At 40.1% G+C, this 16,163-nt stretch overlaps 1 long non-coding RNA gene across 1 annotated transcript in view; it reads right to left on the bottom strand.

Annotated features, from left to right (window-relative positions):
- LOC146866233 (uncharacterized) overlaps window positions 1-16,163 on the bottom strand; it is a 197,626-nt gene that overhangs the window by 31,162 nt on the left and 150,301 nt on the right. Inside the window, exon 2 of the long non-coding RNA XR_014976772.1 lies at window positions 4,320-4,399. This is a non-coding gene — a long non-coding RNA (uncharacterized LOC146866233). The remainder of the gene's footprint in view (window positions 1-4,319; window positions 4,400-16,163) is intronic.

Below are 16,163 nucleotides of genomic sequence, written 5' to 3'. Positions count from 1 at the left end.
AAGTCTTCATCAACTAAAAAGGCTTGTTCAACGCTCCAGATTTTGTCCTTGGGTTTAAAACCATTTCCTTTAATCTCCACCACCAGGGGATTGTGGTCTGAAAGTATACATGGGGCTTTCTTTATCATACATTCCTGAAGCAGGGACTAGGAGACTAACATAAAATCGAGTCTGGCATGAACGTTATGCGGTATGGAAAAGAACGTAAAGCCAGGATCCAATGGATTTTGCCAGTTCCTGACATCGCTTAGCCCATGATCCTTACATAACGGCCTTAATGCCAGAAATACTTTGTGTTTCCTGCCTGTATATGTCCAGTTTGTTTCAGGGCTCAATATCTTATTGGCAGGTATGTTTATATTAAAGTCTCCACAGAGAACGACAGGGAGGGGCTAGGAAACGCAGTCACTATTTACCTGCTCGAACACTGTTGGATCGTCCAAGATATTGCCATAGATCGAGCAGATAGTAAAGGATTCTCCAGCACTTTTCCGACATTCCGTTATAGCCCATCGGCCTAGTTGGTCGGCTAATGTTCGGATAAATTGCAGATTAGTATTATGTGTCAAAATCGCCACCCCTCATGTCCTAGTGTTCTGTGTCGTCCCCCCAACCAGCCTATCTCCCAATAAATTCAAAAATGCAGTTGGGCCCCTTCTATACTATACATACGATGTCTGCATTCAGTATTTTGCCTTTTCCTAGGGTCATTAAGGCCACTGATGTTATTAGTGGCTATATGAATGTTACCCATCACTTAGAAGATAAAGATATCTAGACCATTCCTTACACCAAATATGCTTAAGGAAACGAGAATAATAGAAAAGAAAATGGAGAAAAGCCAGAAATAAATAAACATTCTTATACAGCACCTTACCCACCTGCCATCCCCCCTCCCAAAACCCCTCCTTCCCACCCCTACCCCCACCCCCTCCCACCACCTATACCTGAGGTGCCCTGGCTCGGACCGAGCCAGGGTAATGTCATCCAATTAATCACATCCTCCCCACTCCTCCAATCTTTCCCGCCTGCCATCACCATAACAATATGTCACTAATGTGCTTTTTTGCTGAGCTATTATGAGCCCTATTGGATACACCACAATATTGAGACATCACCATATTAAGACACCCCCACCCTCAAACCCCAAAGTGCCATAGTATTCGATTATATGCCCAATTAGATCCCGCTCTTGGATCTACCAGGAATCTCCTTTAGATACGTATGGGCTTGGATATCTGAGATAAAGCTGCGTGTTACCACCCTGTGGACAGCTTTTAGTCAGGCTGGATTCTGAAGGTAGACTTCTGCCCCCAGCTGTTGAAAAGGGGAAAAAAGCTGCCTAAGTCTCCACCTTCCTTTAACCGTGGCATGTGCGAAATCCTTCATGCTCCTTCTTAGCTTTTGGTCATGCTAGGTTATAGAGGGCTTGTTGTAAAAGAAAATTGCCAAAATATAGCAACATTGCCAGTGGCTGTTCAGGGCTATTCAGTAGACGTTTTGGGGGCGTTAAAGGAAACCTGTGGACTCTCTGAATTTCCTTATCCAAGTCCCAAGTGGTCAGCTCTGGAAAGGCACCTTTCAGTAGGGAAACTGTGTATTTCAAGGTGTTGTTTCTTCGGCCCACTCTGGGATTCCCAAAAATCGAAGATTGGTACTGCGTTGCCTCACCTCTTGATCTTCTATCTTCCACATCATGTCTTTAAAAATCCCTTCATGTGCATCACTCTGTGTCTTTAGGGACACAATTTATATTTCCAGGTTTTTGGTCCGGACTTCTACAGAAGCCATTCTTTCGGATATTTCCACACATGTTCTGCCTACTTTCCTGACCGTGCCTTATAGTTTTTTTGCAGCGAAATGAGCTCTCTGATTATCCGTCTTGACCTCCTCCTTGAAGCTCTTGATTGATTGCAATACCATTGAGGGATCGATCTGCTTCTCTATCTCGGAGACCTCTCGATTATTAGCCATCGTAAGATTTACTTCAGATTGTTCTGTTGGGTTTGTTACAGTAGTTAGTTGTGAGGCTGAATAGTCCCATTTCAGATCTCTGATGCTGCCACCGTCGGAGGTCTCACGTATGCCTTTCCTTCTTCCCTTTTTGGCTAGAGATTTCCTTTGTCCTTGTGTGTTTAATGAATATTTTGGTCCGGAGCTGCTGTACCAGTTAGTCTCTTCCTTCTCACTGAATGCTGATATGTCTGAGGCTTCTGACTCATCTGTCAGGGAATAAAACTTTTCATGCATGTCAGGGGATCTAGTCCATAATGACAGGGTGTTTGCTACTTTATTCCTGATGTCCAACTACCCATGAGGGCTCTTGTTATTGGGTTATTGGTTATTGCCTGGCTTGTCTTAGTTAGGTCCATGAGGTCTTGGCCGGAGTCTGTATGGAGAGAAACCCCCGTACCTAAGGCGGGTTCTGTTCCAGGGATCACCATTAGGTTGGGCGCGGTTTCCACCGCGTGGGTAGGCGCGGTGCCAGCAACAGTATGCTCCTCATTTCTCTTCTCCTGCACTTCTGTTGCTTGCGAGCCCACCCCAGTGGGACCAAAGAGTTTGATGATCAATGGCTGACAGTCTTCTACATCCCTGGGGGTTTTCTGAGGTCCTTTCTTGATGGTTTCTGTTTTGTTCACTCCCCCCCCACACCAATGCTCCCTTCCATTTTTTTACTGCTGGTGCGATATTCTTGGGGCATTTCTTTCCATGTGGGGGGCTGCACAGCTGCCGTTGTTATGGCCGCAGCAGGTTGAATGCCCCTCGTTTTTGCAGTTTTACCTCAGCGTCCTGCCATACCTGATTATGAGTTGTGCAGTTGTGGCAGTGAACATCTGGTCAAAAGTTTCCTTTGCCGGCCGCGATGATTCCCTAGCACAGCAGGGGCCGGTGAATCCAACAGTTCCTGGACCAGCGTAAGTCAGCGCCGCAGGCTAAGCAAGCTGCCCCAGGCAGAGAGACATTGTGGATGCCTAAATGATTAGCCCAGATGCCGGGAGCTGCCCCACGCTTCTCGTTCCAGAAATTCCCCGTGAGCGGAGGCTATGTCGGTGTGCCTCTCCAATCTTGGCTGTCAAAGTAGCATCCTAGCGCGGCATCGAGATAAAAATTAGTGACTGGGGGTCTGACCGGAGGAGCGTCTCGAGCGAGGTGTTACTCAGACGCCATCTTTGGCCAATGCGTCTTTCAGTTCATCTTTTAAACCTCTGTAGACGACCGCTCCTCTTTTATTCTCTGGCCAGTTGGTTTCTACTACCAGTTTATTGAATTGGGCTAGATAAGTGATCAAATCTCAATTTCCCTGTTTCAATTCTAGTAGTTCATTGTCAGTATCTTGTGATGCCTTCCTTCTGTTCAAATCCAAAGAAACTCTTTCTTGAATTCTTTGAAGTTATATAAAATTAGGTTATCTTGTGTAACCAGAGGCATGGACCACGATGCCGCATCTCCACTGAGATAGGACAAAATAAAAGCTACACAAGACTGTTTGTCAGGAAAAACTGTTGGAAGGCACATGAAATGGAGGGAACATTGTGTTAAAAAAATTGAGTTTTTTAGGGTCTCCATTAAAATGTTCAGAGGGGATGCTAATTGAATTACTGGGGATAAAAGACACTAAGCTAACTGTAGGACTAGTGTTTTCAGTGGAGTGGGCATTTGAGTTGGCTCCTGCCGTTGTCTGGCTCATTCTAGTGGGTAAATCTGAAGTTTCCCTTCTACAACTGACTATCTCTTGTCATAATGTTTTATTTTCTTCCGTCACTGCCACCAACTCTTTCTGAATGCTTCCCAGGATTTCTCCTAGATTTTTTGGATCAATTCCTTCTGCCATTCTTCCCGGGTGCAATTATTCACATGGGCACTTCACTCTGTCAGATCTATTTCAAATTGCACAGGAGCAGAAAGACATCTGTTCCCAATTTCCATCTAGGAACTCACTGCCCTCAAGGTTGGTTATCAAGGTGCAGCTATGTTCAAAGGGGGGAAAGGGTATGGGAAAGAGAAGAGAAGAGACTGCCCAAACAGTGGTTCGTCAGGAAGGAATTTCTTCTTTTCTTCTTGCTCAATAGTTTTCTTTTTACATGTCAACTGCAAAAGAATGTTAAAACATGGTTATCCTACTCTCGCTCTAAATCTTATTCTAATACTTGTTTAATCTCTTTCTAGCACAATACATACCCCCACTGTCTTAGGCTATTTGTCCTCTTCTATTTGTTTTTATCTTTGGTTTTTTCCTATTATTACATTCTCTTAGTAAATAGTTTCATAACATTCAAGATTCTTAAATGTCTTTATCTTTTAGTCTAGATTGGTACTTGCGTTACAGGAGAGCTTCGTAGTCGAGTCAAGAATTTCAACTGGTAAGTGAAGTATTTTCTTGTTGAAGACGATCTCACTGGAAAGAACAGATTGGTAGGTGTCAGCAAATGTAATATAATATGTTTCGCTCGTACTTAATTTCAATGTCTTAATCTGATTCCACTAGATTCTTGTACAAATGGGTTTTCAGGACTTCGTTGTATTTTCTGACTGAAAGTAGCATTGTACAATTGACTCTCTCTATCAAATTCGAATTTCCTGGTAATTCTATAATCCAAGTAAATTCGTATTTCAATTCCTGAGGGGAAGCTGAGAAACTGCTCACTAAGGAAGTACTTTCTCTCAAATCTGTATAGAAGAGAAAAAGCCTCAAATGGTTAAGAGTAAGACTTGTACGCCGACTCATGAGAGAGATGCTAATCTCGCTTCACAAATGACCCGCGCATTAATGAGAAGGCTTTTAGGACTAATACCGAAGGAGCTAAATGACACCTACGATGATTCCTACCTTAACTGACTAACTCGACGTAAGATTCAGAATTCGCATCTTCTTCCACAAACTTCTTAGGTGAAGTGCACATTCGTTATGTTGCGTGTACTTCACATTCCAAACGTACTTGGAGAGAGGATCAACACTAGAACGCTAAAGGAGAAGTTGAGCTGGCAGCCATCTTGGATTTCTAGAGCTGCCAGTTCAATCTCCAATTATATGCTCTTGTGTGGTCTTTTCCTTTCCTTATTGCTTTACTCATAGAAACACTAGCCAGGGTAGGACCCTTAGCAGAAATTCTTCTTGGAACCCTGACACAACCAGAGATCTTTGAATATATATACGAGAGCGACCCCTTATATCTTTCAAGGGAATGGGGTACTTCTAACACTACATCAAATGTAATCCCTGAACTGGGACACAATGGTACAATGCTAATAGAGCCAAAAGCAAACAATACATTTTATAACATTCAAAGAATTAAAATATGTTGATCACATTTATTGTAAAAATTACATACATGCATTTAATAAAATTCATTAAACTTTGACATGAGTATTGAACAATACAAAACTTGCACAAAGAATATAATTGAACACATATAAATAAAATACATATAACAACCTGTTATGAGCCCACATAACAGAAAAACAACAAGAGACAGTGTACTTTGTCATGGGTTACACATCCTATTGGGTAATAAATCAATTTTCGTGGTTTGTGATATGTTACCAAGTTATATCTACTTCTGTAACCACAGTTCTCCCAGGATTGTGTGATTCTAGAGCGTCGACGCGTTTCGATGGTGTGTCTGGTTAATCCATCTTTATCAAGACAAAAAATATAGGCTTCTAGTCCTCAGTATTTGTTCTGGGACCTATTGATAAAAAGAGGGGGAGATTAATATTGTGTTGCTAAATCATACAATTGATGCGCAGTGCTCCAGATTTACATTGGGCCGATGTCGCAATGTATCGCAAGCCTAGCTCATAATGCTCCTGTGTATCCATTAATGAGCATTACTATATATTTATCTAGTTATGGCATGTTATTGGCAAGGGCGACATGATATTCATTCCGGGAGAAGACGCCCCCACTCGACCCTGAATGGGGCCGAAACAACTTGCGTTATTATAACCACTTACTTCTCAGTATTTAGAAGCGGTATTCTAAATATCAACTGTCGTCAGAAGTCTTGAATTTCGTTGAGGTAGCGGGGATCTAAGCTGTCTCTCCTCCTGTGCATTTCATCTGATATAAAGAATATATATATATATGCGCACACATTAGTGTTGCTTTGATCTCATTCCTGTGTCTCATTTCACATAAGAAGAATGTATACCCCTGAGATGTCTAGTTGCCCATATAGAGCTCCCAGTGCTTTCTTATCTTAATATAAAGAAATTTATGTGTGTATGCACCCATTAGCGCTACTTCAAATTCGCTCCTGCTACACATATTGTGTGGGCAGTACATGTGGCCCCCAATGTGTCTCATGGCCCCAAAATTATTACCGATATTTACTAGTCTTAACGGGAGTGGTACCGCTAAAGGTCCAAGACACCACTTACTTGAATATTCCTCGGACGAAGTTCTTAGTAAGTGTAAGCGTCAAAGTGACGGGGGTCCGTGTTAGATCTCCCTCAATGTACGTCACCTATACCGAGAAGATATACGCAAATATGAGCACCACAGAGGAGTGTCTCGAGTATGTTACTACCAAAAATGGTTATAATTTACCAAGGAGTAAACTATATTCTATTAGATTGTTCCGAAACGCTCTCACCTCAGTTTTTGATCGTTACGTTATCGAGTGCGGAAATGCTCCTGTCTCATCTCGCCTCGATTTTTCCTAAGACGATTGCTTATTTGTTGGTCCTGTCGTTAGCTCTGATTGGTCGAAATACGCACATGCCCATATCACGTGCAGTAGCTTGTGACCGGGAGGATGTGATTGCGAAAAAAAAGGACAATTTTTAATTATATGGTATGTGTATATTGTTGACATAACGCGAAGTCACATTCCCGAACGATGTCATTGCTATTATGACAAAATATTATTTTATTGTTGGGTAACTGTTTATATGTTTTTCGTCAGTGTGGACAGAATGTTTACAAATAGATGACAACTTTATTGACCCATACGGTGAACATATCTTGATCTTATTCCTGTTCATATATTTACATCAGTTGCGTACATTTCCTTCGTTGCCACTTCTATATTACAATCATCTTATACATAAGAACAAACAGAATCTCAAAAGTATTAACATTTGGAAGAAGCACATAAAATGGAACAGTTATATTTATAAACACATCAATTCAGATAGATGGGCAAACATTTTAACCCTATATTCCTGTCCCATAACACATGCAAATCCTGTTTTCCACTTCATAGGACAACGTATATTAGTAGCCAGAGATTGCCATTCTATTTAGATGGTAATAATACTCATCCAGTCCTCTTTTGAATTAAGTCCCTTTTCTACTGTGTTCAAATGGCATATAAACCATTGTTCTCTCTTTTTCCTTTTCATATTGACATCCCCTCCTCTCCTATTCACTGTCACCTTTTCTAAAATGAACCATTTGATTTGATCCCAATTATGGTTCATTTTCAAGAAGTGGTCTGTCAAGGGTGCATTGATCTTTTTGGTTTTGATTGCCGATTTGTGCTCCAGGATACATACACGTAGTTCCCTACTTGTTTCTCCTACGTATCCTAGACCACATGGGCATATCAAAAAATACACTACATTCTTGCTCCGACAGTTGTTTAAACTTTTAGCCCAAATGGTTTTGTTATTATGCATCAGATTTTTTCCTTCGAGACATAAGGGGCAGATGGAACACGTGCCACATTTGTGGTTGCCCTTAGCTTTGCCTCCTGTAACCATCGTTTGGGTTTCATGTTTGTCATCATATGTTCTTACTAATGCGTTGCGTATTGTTTTGTTTCGCCTGAAAGAGAACAAAGGCTTTTCTAGGGTAGTTTCTTCTCCATAGTTTAAAATTTTCCAATTTTTATTCACAATATTTTTAATCCTATTGCTAAGACTAGAAAATTGTGACACAAAGACTATGCGTCCTGTTGCTTTATCGTTTTTTTTAACTTTATTGATATCCAGCAAGTGGTCGCGATTATAAAATCTCGCTCTTTTGCAGGAATGTTTGATCAATTTGCTGGGATAACCTCTAGCTAACAATTTTTTCTTGAGAGTTTCAGCGTGGTGATAGAAATCTGATAACGAGGTACAGTTGCGCCGGAGTCTTAAAAATTCCCCAAAAGGAATATTATCTTTTTGGGAGCGCGGATGGTTGCTTCCATACAATAGGAGAGTATTTTTATCAGTTGGTTTTGTGTATAACTCTACCTGCAGAGTATCTTTCACATTTTTAATTTTTATATCCAAGAAGGCTACCTCGAGATCACTGTAATGTGCCGTAAATCTCAAGTTAGGATCTCCTAGATTGATCCATTCAAGAAAAGACTCTAAATCCTGACTGGCACCGTTCCAGACGAAGATGATATCATCAATGTAACGGTGCCAGCAGGTAACGTTTTCAAAAAACGGAGCCATCTCATTGTAAACATGTTTAGTTTCAAAGTCACCAACATAGAGGCATGCCAGGCTCGGCGCACAGGCAGCCCCCATGCTGGTTCCTTTGATTTGGATATAGGCTTCGTATCCTGGAGCACAAATCGGCAATCAAAACCAAAAAGATCAATGCACCCTTGACAGACCACTTCTTGAAAATGAACCATAATTGGGATCAAATCAAATGGTTCATTTTAGAAAAGGTGACAGTGAATAGGAGAGGAGGGGATGTCAATATGAAAAGGAAAAAGAGAGAACAATGGTTTATATGCCATTTGAACACAGTAGAAAAGGGACTTAATTCAAAAGAGGACTGGATGAGTATTATTACCATCTAAATAGAATGGCAATCTCTGGCTACTAATATACGTTGTCCTATGAAGTGGAAAACAGGATTTGCATGTGTTATGGGACAGGAATATAGGGTTAAAATGTTTGCCCATCTATCTGAATTGATATGTTTATAAATATAACTGTTCCATTTTATGTGCTTCTTCCAAATGTTAATACTTTTGAGATTCTGTTTGTTCTTATGTATAAGATGATTGTAATATAGAAGTGGCAACGAAGGAAATGTACGCAACTGATGTAAATATATGAACAGGAATAAGATCAAGATATGTTCACCGTATGGGTCAATAAAGCTGTCATCTATTTGTAAACATTCTGTCCACACTGACGAAAAACATATAAACAGTTACCCAACAATAAAATAATATTGTGTCATAATAGCAATGACATCGTTCGGGAATGTGACTTCGCGTTATGTCAACAATATACACATGCCATATAATTAAAAATTGTCCTTTTTTTTCGCAATCACATCCTCCCGGTCACAAGCTACTGCACGTGATATGGGCATGTGCGTATTTCGACCAATCAGAGCTAACGACAGGACCAACAAATAAGCAATCGTCTTAGGAAAAATTGAGGCGAGATGAGACAGGAGCATTTCCGCACTCGATAACGTAACGATCAAAAACTGAGGTGAGAGCGTTTCGGAACAATCTAATAGAATATAGTTTACTCCTTGGTAAATTATAACCATTTTTGGTAGTAACATACTCGAGACACTCCTCTGTGGTGCTCATATTTGCGTATATCTTCTCGGTATAGGTGACGTACATTGAGGGAGATCTAACACGGACCCCCGTCACTTTGACGCTTACACTTACTAAGAACTTCGTCCGAGGAATATTCAAGTAAGTGGTGTCTTGGACCTTTAGCGGTACCACTCCCGTTAAGACTAGTAAATATCGGTAATAATTTTGGGGCCATGAGACACATTGGGGGCCACATGTACTGCCCACACAATATGTGTAGCAGGAGCGAATTTGAAGTAGCGCTAATGGGTGCATACACACATAAATTTCTTTATATTAAGATAAGAAAGCACTGGGAGCTCTATATGGGCAACTAGACATCTCAGGGGTATACATTCTTCTTATGTGAAATGAGACACAGGAATGAGATCAAAGCAACACTAATGTGTGCGCATATATATATATATTCTTTATATCAGATGAAATGCACAGGAGGAGAGACAGCTTAGATCCCCGCTACCTCAACGAAATTCAAGACTTCTGACGACAGTTCATATTTAGAATACCGCTTCTAAATACTGAGAAGTAAGTGGTTATAATAACGCAAGTTGTTTCGGCCCCACATCAGGGTCGAGTGGGGGCGTCTTCTCCCGGAATGAATATCATGTCGCCCTTGCCAATAACATGCCATAACTAGATAAATATATAGTAATGCTCATTAATGGATACACAGGAGCATTATGAGCTAGGCTTGCGATACATTGCGACATCGGCCCAATGTAAATCTGGAGCACTGCGCATCAATTGTATGATTTAGCAACACAATATTAATCTCCCCCTCTTTTTATCAATAGGTCCCAGAACAAATACTGAGGACTAGAAGCCTATATTTTTTGTCTTGATAAAGATGGATTAACCAGACACACCATCGAAACGCGTCGACGCTCTAGAATCACACAATCCTGGGAGAACTGTGGTTACAGAAGTAGATATAACTTGGTAACATATCACAAACCACGAAAATTGATTTATTACCCAATAGGATGTGTAACCCATGACAAAGTACACTGACAACCAGAGATCGCCATTTTTAACAGTACCTTTAGTACATTAGAAGTACTTTTTCTTGTAAATCTAAATGTGTACAACATTGTTAACTGAGCTTAGAAGAAGCAAAATGTAAGAAACTGCATTTCTATATACATTACAGATAAACAATGTACATGTTGCAAGTATAAGGTAGGGTACCTAGTAAGTGAAAAAGTATTTGTTTTCTGAACCCACCTTAGAAGTAATGCACACATGCAATGGTAATTTTATGTCATATATTGAAGTACAAGTTATCCATTTCTGCTTTCTTTGTTATGTGTTTCTCGGACATAAGTAACATTTTTTTTTACAGAACTATGTCATCATTTTCAACCTTTGTAAGTCAAGATGATCATATTGGAGCAGTCAGCGTGTAACACTGGTGAAAAACGAATCAATTGGATTCACACTTTCATCTAAATAATGTGATATATGTAACACCATACAATACAATAATAATTATAGTAGATTTCTTCTAATATTATTAACCATGTAAGGCTACATAATGACATATCTACTGAATAACAAAAGCTCAACTCTAAAATACCTTTTTTGGTTTATTATAATGGTAACATTATGAGTTAGAATTCTGGATGTAAAATTAGCAGGTAACAGTCTTGTAAATATTTTGTCAGTCTGTGCTTAAAAGTAAGAGTATTATCATCACATTCTGTACATCCTGTGTTGTTTCTTAAGTAGATGGTATAGTGTCCTGGTGCAGCAGTCTCTTCACAATGAAAAATAATAGCACTAAATGTAAAAGTGCAACCTGAGATAGAAATGTGTGAAGCAGTAAAGTTAGAAATAGGCATATTCATTTTTCTTTTTTTGATACTACATCTTTCAATCATCAGGATCAGCTATTTTGTAACCATTGTTGAATGAATTCCATCTAAAGAAATTGTAAAAGAAAGATACTGGAATATGTTCCATTACAATACCTACAATAAATGTGATAGCTCAACGCATTTCTTAATAGTGAAACCCCGACCCAAATTGGAGATGTACTGGGATATTTTATCCAAACCTTATGATCGTAAGTTGTACTTCCAGTTTAGAGTGGGGTATTTGCCTTTGGGAACCTTCATGGCTAAGTGGGCAAGTGGGGGCAATAGTAAATGCCCCTTTTGTCATAAGTGTGAAGAGCCTTATGCTCATGTTCTCATTGTGTGCCCAGCATACACAGCTCCGCGCAAAGCATGGTTGGCTCCCTTATGCAGATTGCTGTCTACCAGAACATGTAGCATTGCAATGAGAGTATTGTGAAATCATACTCTCCCATGTATTGCAACAGCTGTAGCCGTGTATCTGAGCTGGATGAGGGCTATAAGATCAAAATCTCTTTTAACCAATTGATTACTTGATGTTTGGCATCTATGTCTGCAGCTTATTCTTTTTAATCATTGTGTATGTTTAACTACCGATTGCAATTTCAATTAGGACAATCCAATTTTTCCTCTAATGCATTATTCTAGATGTTTAATATGATTTTTAATCAAGTGTAAAATGGATGTGTATTTATTAATCTTTTTATTGTATTTTTAAACTATTTGCACTGAAACCTTTTGTAACAAAAATGAGTTTTATTAGATGTACTTCGCTTTTATGACATTTATTTGTCGAATAAAGCTTTTTGGATTGGATTCGGGTTGAATGAAGTGTTGGAAGAAGTTCTGACTTACAATTTGGGCAATAGTTTGATTGCAGAGCGTTAAATATTTTAATGGAATAGATTTGCAGTCAGGTATTCATATATCTACACATCTTTCACATTCTGTAATAGTGGAGCTTGAATGTAAGCAATGAAAGTGTACATGTTCCCAAGGGTAGCTTACACCAAAGAGATCAAAATTCTTGTCTTCTTCCTAGTCTTGTTGGCTATTATTTCTAGAACAACCATACAGAATTCCAGAGCATCTTGCTGTTCATTGATAGAAAAGTTATGAATAGCACATCTACAAATATATCTACCATATCTCTAATGCCACTTGTAGAGAGCGGTGTATGTGGTTGTCTGACACAATTTGTTCATGATGATTTGTCAAGGTTTTGCTCAAAGTTTGCTGTGCATGTTGCGGAATTGGTTTTTTTGACTGACGCTAAGTATAAAAGTAGATTACCAATGGCATTGCTATAGCAATTAATGCCATTCAGATTGATTTTTAAACTGATGTCCTGTTACTACCCTGTATTTTGTTTTTTGTGTTTTCCTATTAGGTTGTTCCAAATTGTCTTCGTTAATGTAGTTTGATGTAATTTTTCATTTGTCTTTCGCAAATTATTGTATTAGCTCACACAGCTACTGTCTGCATTAAATCTTGTGCCATTGCAATCTATAATATACAGTCTTGTTACTCCTGTTATTTTTTTTACACAAGACAGAGCAACATATGCCATTCCTTCTTTAAATATCCAATGTTCATTAGTGCATAATCTAAGCTTAGTCCTTGTGATTTGTGTGTTGTTACCATGTAAGCCAAATAGAGAAGTAAGAATCTATCTATCTGCATACTGAGAGACCTTTTTGCTGTTGAATATGGTCAAATTTCACCACAATAAATTCAATTTATTCATTCTTTCCAGATGTCAGAAGGTCGACTACAAATCTTATGGCTCCATTTACAAGTCTTTCTTCTACATGGAAATTGCATATCAATTTTTACACAGATCTCCAATCCTGCTGTACGTGACACAGATTGTTCCATATTCTGCAATTTTGTATCAAAGCCCTTGCTTACAGGTATGTTAAGTATGTTACTCTCTGCTTTATCTTTACAAGGGACATGTACAATTTGTTCTTATTCCATATGTTGCATTTCATTATTTATTTGAGCATATTCTCCAACAGTTGGCATTAAACAAACCATGGGTTGTGAAAGAAGATAATGCATTATTTCAGCAGGTAAATGAAGGTTAGGAAACAATTTCATTGTATTTCGTTCCTTTAACATAATTTTGCATCTTTTGTCACAATGCGAAGGTGTCTTTTAAAATCTTGGCATACTCTTCATCGTTAGCTTGCCTCTTGTTCTGTGTTAGTTTTCTGCATGTAAAATGCAAACAAATGTCAACAGTCCTTATACTTCCCAAATAATTCTGAGTTTGCTCCTGCCAAGGTTGTTTGAAAATTGGTTCATTGTTAAAATGACTCACACTGGATGATTTGAAAGTGGTTTATTGTCAATTAGTCGCCCCACCAACTAATGCTGCCAGCCCATCGGTCCCCCAGTCTCCAACTGTCTCGACAGAGACATTACCATGGAGACCTAGAACCTACACCCACGAGCTGGAATGTAAGGCAAGACAAGTCATTACAACACATCCCCCTTACCCAAAAATACAAAACAACTTGGAGATAAATGAACATGGAGAGAAAAGGGAAATAAAGTTGAAGGGAAGATAATTAAAGGAAAGACAAGAAAAAATGAGAAAAAAAGTACAAGAGAAAAAACAAGAAAAGTTTGAAAGGGGAAACCAAGAACATCATAATATCAATACATCACATAATCCTTGAAATGTTTTGGAGAACGTCGAGACCTGGAAGAAAAACCCTTGCATGAGAACCAGAAGGATGATTAGCTTTAGACAAGTTGAATCCAGGTAAATTAGCTTCAGAACATGAAGGGCGAAACATTTGTCCCCTCAAAACTTCACAAGAAGTGACATACTCGACATGCCACCATTACGCACCGTCACCACATTCCTCTTGATGGAAGTTATTACAGAGGGGCCCATAAACTCGGTGACACCCTTCCTTTGCCACCTTGGTTTCTTTATAAGCACCCACTCTCTAACACTCCATGCCCTTTCCTTCACAGATTTCTTAGAATTATATCTATCCTTATATTTCCTTTGATAAGATGTAATCCTGGCATCAACCTCTTCCCTACCCAAAGAAATACCATCTTTCAATGGCAGCCACCCAGGATTCAACTTAGACAGGACACAATTAAGCGTGGTATGATGTGCCGACCGAGTATCCCTCAAAACTTCCTTAAGAGGAACCTTTGTCTCCAAAGCTCTCTGAACACAAGCTTTAACCACTCTATTCATGCACTCTGCAAGGCCATTGGCCTGCGGCGCATAAAGGGCTGTTCTCTGATGAGTGATACCAAAATCTCTCAAAAACTCTTGCATCTCTTGAGAGGTGAATTGCACCCCATTGTCAGTAATCAGGAACTTGGGAATGCCCTCACTCGCAAACTCATTCTTGAGCAAATCCAAAACCACCCTTGTACTGACAGTGCTCACACACCTAGTGGAAACCCACTTTGATGAGTAATCAACCAGGAGAATTACAAACCTCTCGAAGGCCCCAACAACTCAAAAGGGCCCATTAGGTCTAAACCCAACTTAGTCCATGGCTCACGCGGAATCTCCACCGGAGACAGAGGAGCAGAGCTGGTGATGCAAGACTTGTCATTGGAAGCACACTGATAGCACTCCTTGACCACATCTTCCACCTGGCAGTCTATTCCTGGCTACCAATATCTCTCACGGAGCCTAGTCTGGGTAAGGCTTCTCCCCAAGTGCTCCACATGAGCAAGATTTACAAGTTTAGACCTCAAATTACAGAGGGGTACAACCCTCTCACCATTCATGAGTTCATTTTGAAGCAACGTGAGTTCATCCCTGACAGACTACAAAAGCAACAGATCAGAGTTAATATTCTTACACACAGGCCACCCCTTAACAACAAAGTCAGCAACAACTGGTAGGAACACATCTTCAGGCATGACTTTCTCCCACTAATCCTCTGTGATGGCAGGCTCCTTGACCCAACATATTCCCATGGGTTCAGTATCACAAACTTCACAACTGCCTTCAATTGGCAACCTGGACTAACAGTCCGCCGCCTTATTCGCTAGCCCGGGAAGATATTGTACCTGAAAATTGAATTCTTCCAGGCCTTCGCTCAACGCTTCAACCTAGGCGTCAATCTCTCAATCTCCATACAAGAAAACACTTGCACCAAGGGACGATGGTCAGACCTTACTCCAAAAGGTATTCCCCTGTCATGGTTCTCTTTAAAGACCAACCCAATGATTTCCCTGATGAAGTTGCAAGTTGTCAACAGTACTGCGACCACGCTGTGAGGAAACATGCAGTGGTCTACATAATGGCACAGAACCAGAGTGTGACGAAATAGGCAATAGTATGCTTAATGGACTAAACTATAAACTATTCAGTCCTGGGGTTGTGCAAACTAGTCTATAGTATACAACACCAGTCTTGAGGGTACAAGGACCTGTAGTATGGAATTGGACGAGGTACGCCGTCTAATTCACTGTTGCTTATGGAGCTATCCCTGTCATTTGTTTCTTTTGTGCCGTTCTGCGAGATAGGACGTCGGCCGCTGTTTTCCTATAAAACAGGCCATGCCCTTCCTCCAGACGCGGATTATTCTCGGTAGGTTGCTGGTATAACGGAGGTTTCAGCGCTCGTTCTGGAAGTCCCGTTTTCTGCTGTCCTGGTAAGAGTTTTGGGACGTTTGTAACTGACAGCTGGGTGCAGTATGAATCGGAGCTATCTCTGCCTGCAGACAGTGTTGTTATTGCTTTGCCTGCACTTTATCAATTCCATGTCCACGGAGCAGGTAGGCTTTTATTTTGCTTCTTA

The sequence above is a fragment of the Triturus cristatus genome, chromosome 2_1, assembly GCF_964204655.1.
Source record: "Triturus cristatus chromosome 2_1, aTriCri1.1, whole genome shotgun sequence".
Lineage (NCBI taxonomy): Eukaryota > Metazoa > Chordata > Amphibia > Caudata > Salamandridae > Triturus > Triturus cristatus.
Note: the sequence above shows the minus strand (reverse complement) of the source record. Positions and strands in the feature narration are given on the sequence as shown.